Raw genomic sequence first — 16788 nt, forward strand, 5'->3', positions numbered from 1 at the left:
TCTCCTTTTTTTCTTTTTTTTTTTATTCTGGCATTTATTTACCTTCTATGGCTGTCACTGGAGCTGAGAGCCGGCTTTCTCTCTGAGGCTCGGCTGCTGAAAGCAGGTTTCTGGGCTTTGTTTTCTGTATTCGAAACAATGTTGCGACTCCAGCTCTGAGATCCCGGCTGACTGACAGGAGGTTTCTGGGGTTTTGTTTATCTTCTATAAATGTTACAATGTTTCCAACTGAAGCTCAGAGGCCGGCAAGGCAGGCGGGGGAACGTTGGAGTCCTCTGTCACTGAAGGAAGCAAGCCTCCCTGTTCGCATCAGCTGCCTGGCTGCCGGCCGCCATCTTGGCTGACAGTTAATTTGCATATCTCCCTGATTAGCCAATGGGAAGGGTAACGGTCATACGCTAATTACCATGTTTCTCTTTTATTAGTGTAGATATCCATAGCCCATGGTCACAGACAGTAGCGTGGCACAGCCTTGGAAGGGGCAGGTATAGGGAGAAGGTGGCCAATGGGGGAAAAGACACAAAGGGGACACCTGTAATACTTTCAGCAATAAAGATAAATTTAACAAATAAATAAATAAATAAATAAAATCTCTGGAACTGTCATCCAGGTAATTCTTTGTCAGCTGTATAATAGCATTATCTCCCTTTCTTTACAAAAAAATCATTACAGACCCAATTACCTCTAACTTTCTATAATTATGACATTCATCTATAATAAGTTACAAATCACAAGAAAACTGCCAAGTTGTCTCAGCTGGATGACAGCACTTTTAGATATTACACAGATTTGTATTTTAAAAAGGTCATTTACTTCATAATTTTCTGACGCCATAAAATGCTGACTGTTCATCAAATGTATTTACTTTGGGTGTAGAAGTTATATTTTAACTTCCTGATTGATTTCTCTTTGCACATAAGCATGAGCCATGGTAAAGGGATCAGCCATTTGAAAAGAAGCCTGTGTGCCACCAGGATGCAGATGAAGTGGATTTCAGTTCTGCTGCTGCTACAGCTGAGTGGTCACTTCAGCCCTGGGAGTTGTGGAAAGGTGCTGGTGTGGCCCACAGAATACAGCCATTGGATCAACATGAAGACCATCCTGGATGCACTTGTCCAGAGAGGTCATGAAGTGACTGTTCTGACATCTTCAGCTTCAATTCTTGTTGATCCCAATAAACCATCTGCTATTCAATTTGAGATTTTTCCTACATCTTTAACAAAAGATGATTTTGAGGATGTTTTCATGCAGCTGGTTTCTAAATGGACATATGTGTCAAAAGATACATTTTGGACTTATTTTTCACTAATGCAAGATGGCATTCTTAAATTTACTGATTGTATTCAATCACTATGTAAAGATGTAGTTTTGAACAAGAAACTTATGACAAAGCTACAGGAATCAAGGTTTGATGTCGTTCTTGCAGATGCCATTGGACCCTGTGGTGAGCTGCTGGCTGAGCTACTTAAAATACCTTTTGTGTACAGTCTCCGCTTCTCTCCTGGCTATAAAATTGAAGAGTACAGTGGAGGACTTCCATTCCCTCCATCCCACATACCTGTTGTCTTTTCAGAATTAAGTGATCAAATGACATTCATGGAGAGGGTAAAAAATATGGTCTATGTGCTCTATTTTGACTTTTGCCTGCAATTGTTCCCAGAAGTGGAGTCAATTTCTGAACGAAGGACTATGTAAGCTATGTTTTTCCTTGGTAGCATGAATTCCTAATTTTCCTAGTGCTTTGGAAGATGAGTTGGTATAAATATTGAGAGGAATTTGTCTTTTATAAGTGAAATGATTAAATATTCTCTAATAATAAAGGCATAATATGCTAATTAGACCGGACAGCCAAATGACCTTCTGGATGTCCTTCCAGACGACCTTCCAGACAAAGTTGGGGGTGCGAGGGCCAAGCCCCTTGCACAAATTTTATGCATCGGGCCTCTAGTAATATATAATGACCTTTTAATCTTACAAACACAGGGAGGGTGTTCCACCCAAAAAATGTATACAAACTTTTTTCTGATAGCTCAATTGATGTTTCTTTCTTTTCAGATTTATCCCATTGGAGTTAATAATGATTCAAAGTGTGTCTATATTTGTGGGACACCCTATATTACAGAAATGCTTTAATTATAAGGTTAGTTTCAACCCTGGGTACACTAGTATGGGATACTCCGGGAAGTTAGAGACCCCAAATTGAAGCACTGAGGAGTTCCATCAGCAATCACATCCCCATTCTTCTTTGTTTTTTTGTAATAGGCTTCATTTTTTAGAAGAGTATTAGGTCCACAGCAATATTAAGTAGAGATTTCCCATATATGCCCTGCCTCCTTATTGTCAACATTCCCCAGCAGAGAAGTATATTTGTTACAACTGATGAAAATATACTGAATTATTATTATTATGTAAAGTCCATAGCTTATAATATGGCTCACTCTTGGCATTGTATATTCTGTGATTTTTGGACAAATTTATAATGTCATGTATCCACCATTATAGTATTGTTAAGAGTAGTTTAACTGCCCTAAAAATCCTCTGGGCAGTGGCTCTGTCCATTTATCCTACATATCAATTTTACTATAATTTTTTTCTTCAATAAATGCATTAGAAATTTCACTAAATATTTTCATCAAAGCACAAATGTAAATTGAGGAGTTACATATTTTTAGCACAATGTCTATAGACCATTGGGGAAATTGTTTCCATTTGTTTCTCTTCAGTTTTCTTATTTAAAAATTAAACTGTTTTTGCCCTACTACTTGAAGGAGTCTTTGACAATGGAGAAATATGAGTCTGTCTCAGATAGGAACCTATAACTTGAAGTTTTTAATGATTACATTGCTTCACTAAGGGCTTATAAATCATCAGTTTTAAAGGCCTAAAATCTTTTTGAAGGGTAGATAATCAAATTAAAAGTCTATATTTTTTGAAAACTATATTTCTCCATTACAGACAAAATTAAGGGTGAGCACATCTATTTCCATACTTTATGAAAGACATGCAATAGTGGCCATACTCTCATAGATCTCACAATTTACTTGTAAAATCTGGAAATAAGAGAAAAGCTTGCTAAATTGTAGAATCTAGACTGAATATTCTAGGGAAAGGCATTTCTGTGTGTATGGTAGGGTTGCTTGACTAAGGAGTTGAAATCACTGTTTACATTTGCATTCGTTAATTTTGAAGCTTTACAGAATAAACAAATGCATACTTAATTCTTTAGTGCTTAAATAAATGTTTATTATTCAGAATGTACTGATGTGATATTAGAGATAAAAGTCTATATAAATAATGTGTGTGTGCATATACTGTATTTTCAAGCCAATCACTTTTATTTGTATTTTTTATTTTTATTTATTCATATTTATTTTTAAAATACATTTTTATTAATTTCAAAGAGAGAGGATGGCCAGGGAGAGAGAAAAATTTTGTATGAGAGAGAAACATTGATCAGTTGCCTCTTGTGCAGGGACATGTGTTCTCACCGGGAATCTAATAGCAACCTTTCAGAGCACAGTATGACCCTCAACCAACTGAGCCACACTGGCCAGGGCTAAGACAATCACTTTTTTTAAAAATAATTTTTCTTTAATTTTATTAACATAAATATTGTGCAAGCATATATGGTACAGGGGGTCATAAGAAAATTTTCCTTTTTAAAATTCTTTATTGTTTAAAGTATTACATATGTCTCCTTTTTCCCGCATTAACCTCTCCCCGGCCACCCCAACCCTCAAAACATGCCTCACCCCTCCTAGTGTCTGTGTCCATTGGTTATGCTTATATGCATGCATACAAATCCTTTGGTTGATCTCTACTTTCCCCCACCCCCCACCCCCCACCTTCCCTTCTGAAGTTTGATGGTCTGTTCGAAGCTTCTCTGTCTCTGGATCTATTTTTGTTCATCAGTTTATGTTGTTCATTATATTCCACAAATGAGTGAAATCATGTGATATTTATCTTTCTTCTACTGACTTATTTCACTTGGCATAATGCTCTCCAGATCCATCCATGCTGTTGCAAATGGTAAGAGTTCCTTCTTTTTTACTGAACCATAGTATTCCATTGTGTAGATGTACCACAGGTTTTTAATCCACTCATCTGCTGATGGGCACTTAGGCTGTTTCCAGATCTTAGCTATGGTGAATTGTGCTGCTATGAACATATGGGTTCATATATCCTTTCTGATTGGTGTTTCTGGTTTCTTGGGATATAGTCCTAGAAGTGGGATCACAGGGTCAAATGAGAGCCAGCACTTGTCGTTTGTGGATTTGTTGATGATAGCCATCCTGACAGGTGTGAGATGGTATCTCATTGTTTTGATTTGCATCTCTTGGATGATTGGTGACTTTGAGCATGTTTTCATATATCTCCTGGCTTTCTGTATGTCCTCTTTCAAAAAGTGTCTATTTAAGTCCTTTGTCTATTATATGATTGGATTGTTTATCTTCCTTTTGTTAAGATATATGAGTTCCATATAAATTTTGGAGATTGGCCCTTAAAGGATATGACATTGGCAAATATGTTCTTCCATGCAGTGGGCTTTCTTGTTGTTTTGTTGATGGTTTCTTTTGCTGTGCAGAAGCTTTTTATTTTGTTTGTTTTCTTCTTAGTTTTCATTGCCATAGGAGCTGTATTGGTAAAGATATTGCTATGACCTGTCTGATATTTTGCTGCCTATGTATTCTTCTAAAATTTTTATGGTTTCATGTGTTTTTTTCTCTTTTTGCTTTTTCCCCTTCAGGAAGACCCACTACATTATTCGAGTTAATGAAAAGCAGAAATATGGTTTATTCGAACCTATTGGGATTTTGAATTCCCTCGCCCACTCTTGCCACATTTTGAATTTGTTGGAGGCCTCCACTGCAAACCTGCTAAGCCTCTGCTGAAGGTAAACCTATTCATGTTTTTTCTACTTTGATTATTTTGCACTTTCAGTAGCAATGATTCTGTGTTCTTCATTCCGAATTTCGGATCACACGGTGTGAGATGTGGGAATCTGGGTCAAGTGACAATTAGAAACTAATACATTTTATACTATTTCAAGAATCTGAATGCCATTATCATTCCCAAATAAATAATTATACTTGGGATACTTTGGAAATAGGGTCCGTTAAATTAAGTTCTTTGCTGTTGAATATATAACAAAGTGTCAATCATTCATTCAAAGAACATTCTTAGAGTGACTAGCATAGTCCAGAGATAAGTGCTGGATAAGAGAGAAATAGTGAAAACACAATTTCTATGCATAAATGCCTGACATTCTACTTGGAAAGATAGAATATAAGTAATAAAAATCGTATGAAGAGTAGTATAGTAGGGAAGATCACAATGCTCGACAATACCCAGCAGGGATTATAGAAAATATTTCATATCATGGATAATTAAGTGGGACCTGAAGGCTGTGTACTAATAGCAGGAGTGGGAAGAAAGGAAGACACAAAAGGTAATGCCAGAAAAATAATAATGACAATTCCCAAGAAGTCCAAGTTTAGTGTATCAGGAAGAGGCTGAATAAAGAGGCAGATGATGCTGGAGAAGTAAATTAGAGATAACTAATTATAAGAATTTTGAAGAATCTAATGAAAGTATTCAGGAGCCAATGAAAAGGGGGAAAGGGAGTAAAAGGGCAGAGATATGATCAGATTCTCTTTTTCACAAAGCCCTCAAGATGCAATCTCTGGATTGAATTGCATAGGGACAAGAGTGGAAAGACAGACAAAGAGGAGGCTGTTGTGAGAATTCCAGCAACAAATACTGAAAAACTACACATTAAAGATGTGAAGAAATCTACTCTTATAGTTATAATATCAACCTCATATTTCTATTCAGTATAAAACATACTTTATATGTATAATAGAGGTCCAGTGCACGAATTCATGCACCAGTGGTGTCCCTTGGCCTGGCCTGTGGGATCAGTCCAAAACCGTCTCTCCGACATCCCCTGAGGGGTCCTGGATTGCGGGAGGGTGCAAGCAAGGCTGAGGGACCCCACCAGTGCATGATCGTGGCCAGGGAGGGACACAGGAGGTTGGCCAGCTGGGGAGGGTCCACAGGAGGGCTCCAGGGCATGTCCGGCCTGTTTCACTCAGTCTGAATGGGCCAGATCCCAGCAGCAAGCTAACCTACCACTTGGAGCATCTGCCTCCTGGTGGTCAGTGCATGTCATAACGATGGATGACCGGTCAACTATCTGCCCTCTGGGGGTCAGTGCATGAGCAGCCTTACCATATCATTAGCATATTACATTTTGATTGGCTGCACAGATGACCAGATGAGTGGACACTTAGCATATTAGGCTTTTATTATATAGGACTAGAGGCCCAGTGTGCAGATTTGTGCACCGGTGGGGTCCCTCAGCCTGCCTACGCCCTCTTGCAATCTGGAACCCCTCGGGGTATATCAGATAGCCGTTTTTGGCCCAATCCCCACAGGTCCAATTGAGACAGAAGGGAGCCCAATCGTGTGCATTGAGCGTCTGTCCGCTGGTGGTCAATGCACATCATAGACACCAGTTGACTGATCATTTGGTCGTTTAGGCTTTTATATATGTAACTCATATTTACTGTTTTTAATCCATGTTTCAGGCTATAATAGTCTCATGTTTAAGTTATCAATATACATTTTTAATCAGTTTCCCTTCTTTTAAACTCTTGCTTTTGTATGTATTCTATGTTTAGCTGCCAGAATTATTTGATAAAGGAAAAATTTGATCTTGTGATTTCCCTTCTTTAAAATTTGAGTAAATAACTTTTGCCTATAAATTAAAATTGAAACCATGCTACACTACCTATTGTCTCCTTTTTCAATCTAACTTTTTTCTATAACATACTTCCCAAAACTTTCTCTGTGATCATACACACTGGAATATTTCCATATACACATGAACTTTTCTCATTCCTCTATCCATTGTGAAATTTGTCCTTTGCCACACTCTGCCTAGATCCTACCAAGGCTTTCATTTCACCTCATATGTTACATATTTTACTACAGTTGTTTCCAATTATTCCATAAAGGATTATGTTTTTTCTCTGGAATTCTGAAGACCCTGTACTAGTCATAAGACTCTTATCAAAATATTCCCCATAGGTATCCAAGCAAATTATTTGCTATTTCACATAGGGAAAATGATGTGGAATATGTTTTCACCTAAACCACTTGCCACCTTCAAACTCAGAGTGGAATGGATGTTGGGGTGTGTGTGTGTGTGTGTGTGTGTTAGAGAGAGAGAGAGAGAGAGAGAGAGAGAGAGAGAGAGAGAGAGAGAGAGATTAACTTTAGGCGGTTCCTATTTGTTATTTTCCTTATTTCCAATCTGGAATTTGAAACAATTTTTCCCAGATATCTTTTTTATTTCTGTTTTATTCCCCCAATAAACATTAACCTTGCATATAATGCAAAAACGTTTCCTTTTAAAGTTAATTTTTAACTTATTATGTTTTTATTGCCATTTGGTCTCTGTACTAGGCAGAAACACCCTAAAACCTCTGCAGAGCAGTGTGTGACGGAGCTGCTGTCATGTTATCCAAGAAGTGGGCTTTGGCGGTTCTGCTGCTGCAGCTCTGTAGTGCTGGCTGTGGGTTCTGTGGAAAGGTTCTGGTATGGCCCGTTGACATGAGCCATTGGCTTAATATAAAGACCATTCTAGAGGAACTCACAAAGAAAGGACATGAGGTAACTGTGTTGACTTTTCCACATACTAAGCTAATTGACTACAGGAAACCTTCCCCCCTGAACTTCGAGGTATTACATTCAGAATATCCAAAAGAATTAGCAGAGAAAGCACAAGACAAATTTCTGGATGTAATTTTGAATGACTTGCCAAACTTAACACCCTGGCGATCAACAATAAGATTGAATGATGTTTTGATTGAAGTAACTGAAAATTTAAAAACCCTGTGTGAGAATGTAGTCTACAATCAGACACTCATGAAGAAGCTCCAGGAAACCAACTACGATGTAATGCTCATAGACCCTGTGTTGCCCTTTGGAGAGCTGGTGGCTGAATTGCTTGCAGTCCCTTTTGTGCTCACATTAAGGGTGTCTATGGGAGGCATGAAGGAGAAACACTGTGGGAAACTTCCTGCTCCACCTTCCTATGTTCCTGTTCAGATGGTGGGACTTACCGACCGAATGACCTTTCTGGAAAGAGTAAAAAATACAATGCTCTCCGTTTTCTTTGATTTATGGATCCGGGATTATGACATTCATTTTTGGGACCAGTTTTACAGTGAAGCATTAGGTAAGACATTTTGATTTTTATTTTAAACTTGTTATCAAAAGAAATTTAGAAATCTAAGTGAATGAAAGGAATACATTTTAAAATATCTGACTTCCATTTAAAACTCTACCAGTAACAGTACTCAACTGGTTATCAAAAACTAAGTGGAAATGGGAACAAAAAATCTCTTGCCATGGTTACTCTGTCTTTATAGTCATCAAACCACTTCTCATAAGACAACTTGATACTTGTTAGGAATGTTTGTCATATTTGGATATTACATAAATACAGTACATTGAGTTTCCATATTAGAGGAAGTTATAGCTATTCTTGGTGAAGACAATATAATGTTTATTCTAAGAGCAAGATAACCTATATATCTGATACCAGTAATGAGTTAAAATATTGTTATTAACAAATATATTCTATTTAATCCATCTGTATCTACTCCAAACATTTTTTATAATTAGTGATGATTACACTCAATCTTATACCATTTTTACTAGAACAGGGTGTCAACCACTCTTTTTTTGACTTTATTGTTGAGTGTATTACAAATGTTGTCTCCTTTATTCCTTCTATGCTCCCAACTGCCCAGTTCCTTCAGTGCCTAGGCCTTAACCATTCCAATTTCTGTGTTCATGGACAATGCATATCCTATATAATAAAAGGCTAATATGTAAATTGTCCCCTTGGGAGTTCAACCGACCTGGAATTCGTCGCACACTATGATGTGGGCTGACCACTACGGGGTGGCACGGAACAAAGGCAGACCCTGGCCAGCAACCAGAAGGCCCCAATCAACCCTGAGTGCTGGCCAGGGATAGGAACCCTACCCGTGCACAAATATACATAAATTCTTTGGTTAAACTCTTCCCACCATCCCATTCCCCCCTTCCCTGTAAGATTCATCAGTCTGGTTCATGTTTCCATACATCTTGTTGTATTTTATTCATAAATGTATTGCGTCCATTAGTTTCCACATATAAGTGATACCATGTGATATTTGTCTTTCTTTGACTGGCTTATTTTGCTTAGCATAATCACCTCCAGGTTCCTCCATGCTGTCTCAAATGGTTATAGATCCTCCTTTTCTACAGCTGCATGATATTCCACTGTGTAAATGTACCACAGCATTTTTATCCATTTCTCTACTGATGTGCACTTGGGCTGTTTCCATATCTTACCTATTGTAAATAACAATGCTATGAACATATGGGTGCATACATTCTTTCTGATTGGTGTTTTGGTATTCTTAGGATATATTTTAATAAGTGGGATCACTAGATCAAATAGCAGTTCTACTTTTAATTTTTTGAGGAAATTCTATACTTATTTGTTGATTTATTGATGGTAGGCATTGTGGCAGGTATGAGATGATAGTTCATTGTCATTTTTATTTGTATTTCTCTGATGATTAATGATGTTGAGCATTTTTTCATGTATCTTGGCCATTTATGTATCCTCTTTAGAAAAGTATCTATTCATGTCCTCTGCCCAATTTTTTAATTGGTTACTTGTCTTCTTTTTGTTGAGTTGTATGAGTACTTTATACATTTTGGAAATTAACCCCTTATCTTGTATATCACTGACAAATATGTGCTCCCATACAATGGGCTCCCTTTACTTTTTTATACTGGTTCCTTTTGCTGTGCAAAAGCTTTTAATTTGATGTAGGTTCATTTGTTTGTTTGTTTTTTCTGTTTTTCGTGCCCTAGGAGATGTATCCGTAAACGTATTGTTACGTGAGATGTCTGACATTTTTTTGCCTATGTTGTCTTCTAGGATTTTTACAGTTTCATGAATTACATAAAAATCTTGTATTCATTTTGAGTTTACTCTTGTGTATGATATAAGTTGGTGGTCTAGTTTTTACTGTTCTGCATGTACCTGTATAATTTTCTCAACACCATTTATTGAAGACACTGTCTTGACTCCACTGTATGTTCTTGCCTCCTTTGTCAAATATTCATTGAGCATAATGGCTTCGGTCGATTTCTGGGTTCTCTTTCTGTTCCATTGATCTATATGTCTGTACTTGTGCCAGAACAAGGCTGTTTTGATTTGCTTTGTAATATAACTTGATATCTGGTATTGAGATCCCTCCAACTTTGTTCTTCTTTCTCAAGATTACTGCAGCTATTTGGCATCATTTTTTATTTCATACAAATTTTTGGAGTATTTATTCTAGATCTGTGAAATATGTCATTGGTATATTAATAGGGATTGAATTGAATCTATAGATTGCTTTAGATAGTATGGACATTTTAATTATGTTAATTGTACCAATCCATGAACATGGTATGTTCTTCCACTTGTTTATATCTTCTTCTATCTCTTTTATCAATGTCTTATAGTTTCCTGAGTACAGGTGTTTTACCTTTTTGGTTAAGTTTATTCCTAAGTATCTGAAATTTTTTCTTGCAATGATAAATGGAATTTTTTTTTAGTTTCTCTTTCTGATAGATCATTATTGGTGTATGAAAATACCATTGAGCCTGGCCAGTGTGGCTAACTGGTTGAGCGTTAACCTATAAAGCAGGAGTTCACAGTTCCATACCCAGTCAGAGCACAAGCCCAGGTTGCAGGCTCCATCCACAGTAGGGGTTGAGCCGGAGGCAGTAGATCAAGGATTCTCTCTCATCATTGATGTTTCTTACTCTCTCAATCCCTCTTCCTTCTTCTATGAAATCAATATATATTGAAGAAGAGTAGCTAAAGAAGACATCCCTGTCTTATACTTGTTCTTAAGGGAAATGGTTTTAGTTTTTGCCAACTGAGTATGGTGTCGGCTGTACATTTGTCTTATATGGCCTTTATTATGTCAAGGTGTGATTCCTCTATTCCCACTTTGCTGGGAGTTTTTATCAAAAATAGTGTCAGATTTTCTTCAAACACTTTTCTGCATCTATTGATATAATCATGTGCTTTTTGTATTTCAATTTGTTTATGTATTGTGTCTTGTTTGTTGATTTGTGAATATTGTACAGCCTTGCATCCCTGGAATAAATCCCACTTGGTCATGGTGTATGATCTTTTTAATATGTTGCTGAGTCTTATTTGCTAATATATGTTGAGTATTTGGACAGGTTCATCATGGCTGGTCATGAAAAAGATTCCTAGGATACTTTATATTTCTTGGGGGAATGCTACACAAAAACCTAAAAAAGTAATTAGAAAATCCTAAAAGACTTTGTGTTTTGAGCAGTTAAAGAGAACCACTAATTAATAGGTTGATATACACCTAATCAACCTATTTTTAATCTTTGCCTTTTCTGCTTAAAATGCTTTTATTTGCAATTTCATACACTTAGCTGAGAGCTGAATCAATCAACTCAGAAAGGCTTCTACTTCAACTATCTTTGAAAAGCACAAACAAGAACAAACAAAAGATCCTATGTCACACTAAATATATGATCAAATCTACTTCACTGAATATCAAATTGTTTCACAGAACTAATGTTCAAAGAAAGCAACTTAAAAAAACCTTTGAGCCTGGCTAGTGTGGTCGATCTATGAACCTGGAGGTCACAGTTAGATTCCAGGTCACGGCACATGCCTGGGTTTCAAGCTAGATCCCCAGTGTGGGGCATGCAGGGGGCAGCAAATCAATGATTCTCTCTTATCATTGATGTTTCTTCTCTCTTGCTCACTCTCCCTCTTTGAAATCAATAAAAATATATCTTTTAAATCCTTTTATATACCCATGATTTAAACTCAAATGTAATGATTTGCTATAATTAATTAACTCTATAATCATTATGCATGCTGGGAGAACACTACTTACTAGGCTCTATAGATACAGGAAAAAATTACAAGAATCTTGGCTCAAATCTACCCTCAGTAGTAACAGGAAACTATAATATATCTTGCCACATTTTGGCATGGTAGGATTATGAGTAAAGACCTCTGAAAAGCCTCAACTTGAGAAAAAGGACAGAAGCATTATATAAGGAGGGGAAAAAGAGCTTCTTCTAGTAAACAAAAATTGTACTAATAATGTTTTCAGGCAAGAAGTCTTTAAAATTAAAAAACATCCCACTTAACTCACTTAAACTAACAGATTCATTTGATAATAATATCTACTTGGTAGCTAAAATTTAACCCATTAATTAACTTAACCCACATAACACACATATATTTAGAATTATCCATTTTGATTATATAATTCAATTTTATGTAAATTATATAACTAAAAGAAATTGGGTATTTGTCTATTTAATTTCAGTTTTATGTCCATAATTCCTCTTATGTAACATTTCAAATACAATTTATGAAATTATTTACAGTTTTTTTTGTATTAAATTCATTTTCATTCTCTTTCCATTTATCCCTTCTATACCCATTATTGTGAATCATTACTTTAAATGTAGAATTTTCCTAATTGCTTTAAGTTGTCTTTCTAAAATGAGGCTAAGGTCATATAAACTAAATCACTTAGGCAGAAAAATGATTAATTAAATAAGATAATGACTAATAAAAATATCACCTTGTGTTTGGAATCAAGGCAGGATTTGAGTCTCAAAAAAAGTAGACATCCAGAGGGCAAAAACACATTAATTCAGAAGCTAAGGGATGGAATTATAATCTAATCTCTGGCAATTTCAAACTGAGTGTCCTTGGTCAAAACTTCTTCATTATCAAGTTATAGCCTTTGGACTAAATGACTTTACATTAAAAAGTAATGAATATAAAATGAAGCTTTCCTCCCTGGGTTTATGTCACCATCAACTTTAATTAGAATCCTAAAGTAAAAAGGATTCTCACCTGTTTTTCTCCCTTCCTCTCAGTTATAAAACATATATTTTTTTATAAACAGAAATTAATGACTTGGTTATTTGCAATTATTTATTCTTCTGCATAAATACCTAAAATTAATACCCTAAATACCCTTCAAAACACATCAGTGAGGCAGCAATACAGTAAGACAGCAGTAAAAAGTTATGTGATAACTGTAGTATGTATTTGTGAACCACACATCCCAAAAGAGGGTCGTCATGGAGTTCTTACTAATAAAATAGTGCCCCATGAATTGAAGTGATGAGATATAACACAGAAGGATGAGGTCGACTGATATTGATGGGATTCTATAATAATATGAGTAATCCTGAAATTAAAACATGCTGGAGAGGTCACAGACATATTCTTGACAGGAAGACTAGAAGCCATTGTGGGGGGATTTGGTGCAGATATTGTGGAGCTAATCTATCATCTGCCATTCAATTGGAGAGAAAAAACTAGCAATAAATTAATTAGAAGTTTGGAGTTGTGTTTAACTGTTTGGTTCCTTTTATCTTGTAAAAAGAAACTTACAAATAATCTATTTTCTTTTTTTAACTTTCTTTTTTATTTATTTCATCTTTATTTATTTTTCTCTTTCTTTTTTTTATTCCATTTGATTATATTAATGCCCCGTTTCATTTGACATCTAAAAGCCATATCATTCTAGGAGACCTAAACTTAATTTTCCCTTGAGAGCTAATCATAAAGTTAGTGGTGCAATTTTCCCATTTAACTTATAGTCTATTTCCTTTTACCCAACTTTTTTTTCCCAGGAAGACCCACTACATTATGTGAGACTCTGGGGAAAGCTGAAATTTGGTTAATTAGAACATATTGGGATTTTGAATTTCCTCGTCCATATCTACCTAATTTTGAATTTGTTGGAGGATTGCACTGCAAACCTGCCAAACCATTACCTAAGGTAAGACTACAGCATTGATGGATTTTATGTAGCTTATGATGTGATACCTGATTTCCTTTTAAAGCTTACAGTCTTGGTAACAGTGACATGATGTTGAATATCATTGGATGGCTAACTCTATTTCCATGCCAGAGGGCTCTTGTGAGTTATTAATAGGTATTTTAGGTATTATATTGGGAAATCAGGCTAAAAAAACTGGCGTGATTGAAGCACATCTTAAAATATCTTTTTTTAAAACAATATGGATAATTGATAGGAGCAACTGGAAACTGAAGCCATGAAAATCACTAAGGAGACTGCTGTAGTATTCTTCATAAGCATGATAAAGTTATGAAAATGGGCATATACTATGAAGGTTGAGAGATAAACATGCTTTCATGAGACACTGGGATAAGTTCCACACTATTTACTGGGTGAGAGGGGAAGTAAGAGTTAAAGGAAGAAAAGGAAATAAAGATGACTCTTTGATTTTCATTTTGAATGTTTATTTGATAGTGATGGCTTCTACTGAAATAAAAAACAGAGGATAAAATTTATTTGAGACTAAAACAATTTCTACATTGTGACTCTTTACTTAAAGGAACAAGCGGAATTTTCAGGTATAATTTTCTATAAGTCATTTGGGTAATATGACACAGCAAAACACAGCAAAGGAAATAGGGGAGGTCACCAACATAGAGTTCAGGAAAATGAGAGACCCAAACTTGGCTTCATTCTTTACCAACCTGATGACAGGTTTCTTTTGGAATAAAAAAGATGATTGTATACCACATTCTTAAGTCTTCAAATAAAAAAATGTGGAGTGTCATGGATTTTAAAAGAAAACAGTATTGAGAAACAAATGAATAATAGATAAGCGTTACATAGATACTGTGTTGAACTATCAATAGTGAGTGAAGAGGAAACCCTCATTTACTTATACTGTGAGAAGATTTTAAAAATCCCTTTAGGAAGTTTTCAGGGTACATGATGTTCCTAGGAGATTCTTGATTTATTTTACAGAAGGCTCTAAGAAATGGAAGGCTCCAGCATGAATTGGTATCCAGAAACTGTGACTTGCAGTGTCTGACATGGAGCCAGAGCAGATGCTGAAAGACAGGCACCAGTTTCAGAAAATTCTCATTCTGAGTGTAGTCCCACAGAAAACGTTGAGAGGATAGTAAAACTGAGAATATTAATGCAGAAAAATCATCAAAGCAGGAAGTGGATCTATAGTCTTTGCCAACTGTACATACCTGCATCAGATTGCTGTACTTGCAAAGGAAAGACTACTAAATCATTCTGAATTTCTAGCATCATATCTATTAAAAAAACAAGTCAGAGTTGGAAGATGGAAACTAACTTATTGGGAAGAAAAGAAAAATTTGGTTTCTGTGATTAAGAGGCAGCTTTAATTGTCGTAATCCCCTGCGCCCCCTTTTTGTAAGTATAAGAAACCTCAGAATAACAACTTATTACTGGAGTTGCAGAAGAAAACATACTTCACTTATTTTTATTTAATCAAAATACTTATTTAATGAGTGTATTATGTACATTTTTTCCTCTGATTGTCCTTAAATTTTTTTAAATCACCTTCAAAATAAACTGTTGAAACATCAAAAAAAGCAAAAACGATGATGACAGGTCCTCCAATCAAGAACACACACACACACACACATTTTATTCAAACTCCATGTGTTTGGGAAGGTGAATCAAAATAATAACAAAATAATTTTTGTGGTGTCCAATATGTCCTCCTAATATTAATGAAGCTGACATCATCTCTTTTCTGGTCATTTAATAGCCTTTAATTGGGGAATATGTGACTCCAGAGTTGCCACAAAAGGTTTAACAAGGAATACATGATGCATGTCTAGAGGATGTCATTCTCATAGAATATGATCTGACTGGGCCCAAACCCTGAGTTTCCCATGGCCAACTTGTACAACTCTAAATGGTGAGGCAGTTTAATTTACAGAAGTAGCTATGTATCAACTCTGTGCTGAGGCTGAAATTAAGAACATGGAGCTAATGTCCACTGAGTTGGGAGTTTTATACATCAAAAAGACAGGCAATCACTATCTCTTAAAAGTAATTTATAATTATAGAGCTGTTTAAATATGTTATATTCTTTTTCCAAAACATTACTATTACTATTCTAGAGGCCCAATACCCCTGGCTGTCGGCACTGGCTTCCGACTGGCACCAGGGACCCTGGCTGGCTTCCCTCTAGCTGCCAGCAGTCACCAGGGACCCCGGCTGGCTTCCCTCCAGGAATGCATCGGCACCCAGCTGGCTTTGCTCCAGCTGCTGGCAGGCATCCGGGACCCTGGCTTCATTACAGCCTGGGCTTTGTCTGGAAGCTATGTCTGGTCTAATTAGCATATTACCCTTTTATTATTATAGACTAGTAGCCGGTGCACAAAATTCATGCACATTAAACGGGATTAATTGCCCTAACTGGTTTGGCTCAGTGGATAGAGCATCGGCCTGAGGACTCAAGGGTCCCAGGTTTGATTCCAGTCAAGGGCATGTACCTTGGTTGCGGGCACATCCCCAGTGGGGAGTGTGCAGGAGGCAGCTGATCGATGTTTCTCTCTCATCGATGTTTCTAACTCTCTATCCCTCTCCCTTCCTCTCTGTAAAAAATCAATAAAATATATTCTTTTTAAAAAGGGAATTAATTAGCGGAGATATTTTAATATTGCTATTTGCCCTTTCTCTATAATAGAAGTGTGAGAGATGAAAGGAAATTAGTAAAATGTATATGAAAATAATATATAAATTTATTAATAAATAAACAGTAACAAAAGGATATAACAACAGAGGCATGATATAAAAATGACAAAAACATGATATGAAAACAACAAAAACATGATAT

The 16788-nt window shown here is 36.2% G+C and overlaps 2 pseudogenes; both read left to right on the plus strand.

Moving 5' to 3' along the window:
* Positions 1 to 884: 884 nt before the first annotated feature.
* The window catches only part of LOC102263123, a 20366-nt pseudogene continuing 4462 nt past the window's right edge, over positions 885 to 16788 (plus strand).
* LOC102263424 lies at positions 14999 to 15269 on the plus strand (annotated as a pseudogene).

Source organism: Myotis brandtii, unplaced genomic scaffold, assembly GCF_000412655.1.
Source record: "Myotis brandtii unplaced genomic scaffold, ASM41265v1 scaffold4061, whole genome shotgun sequence".
NCBI classification, from domain to species: domain Eukaryota; kingdom Metazoa; phylum Chordata; class Mammalia; order Chiroptera; family Vespertilionidae; genus Myotis; species Myotis brandtii.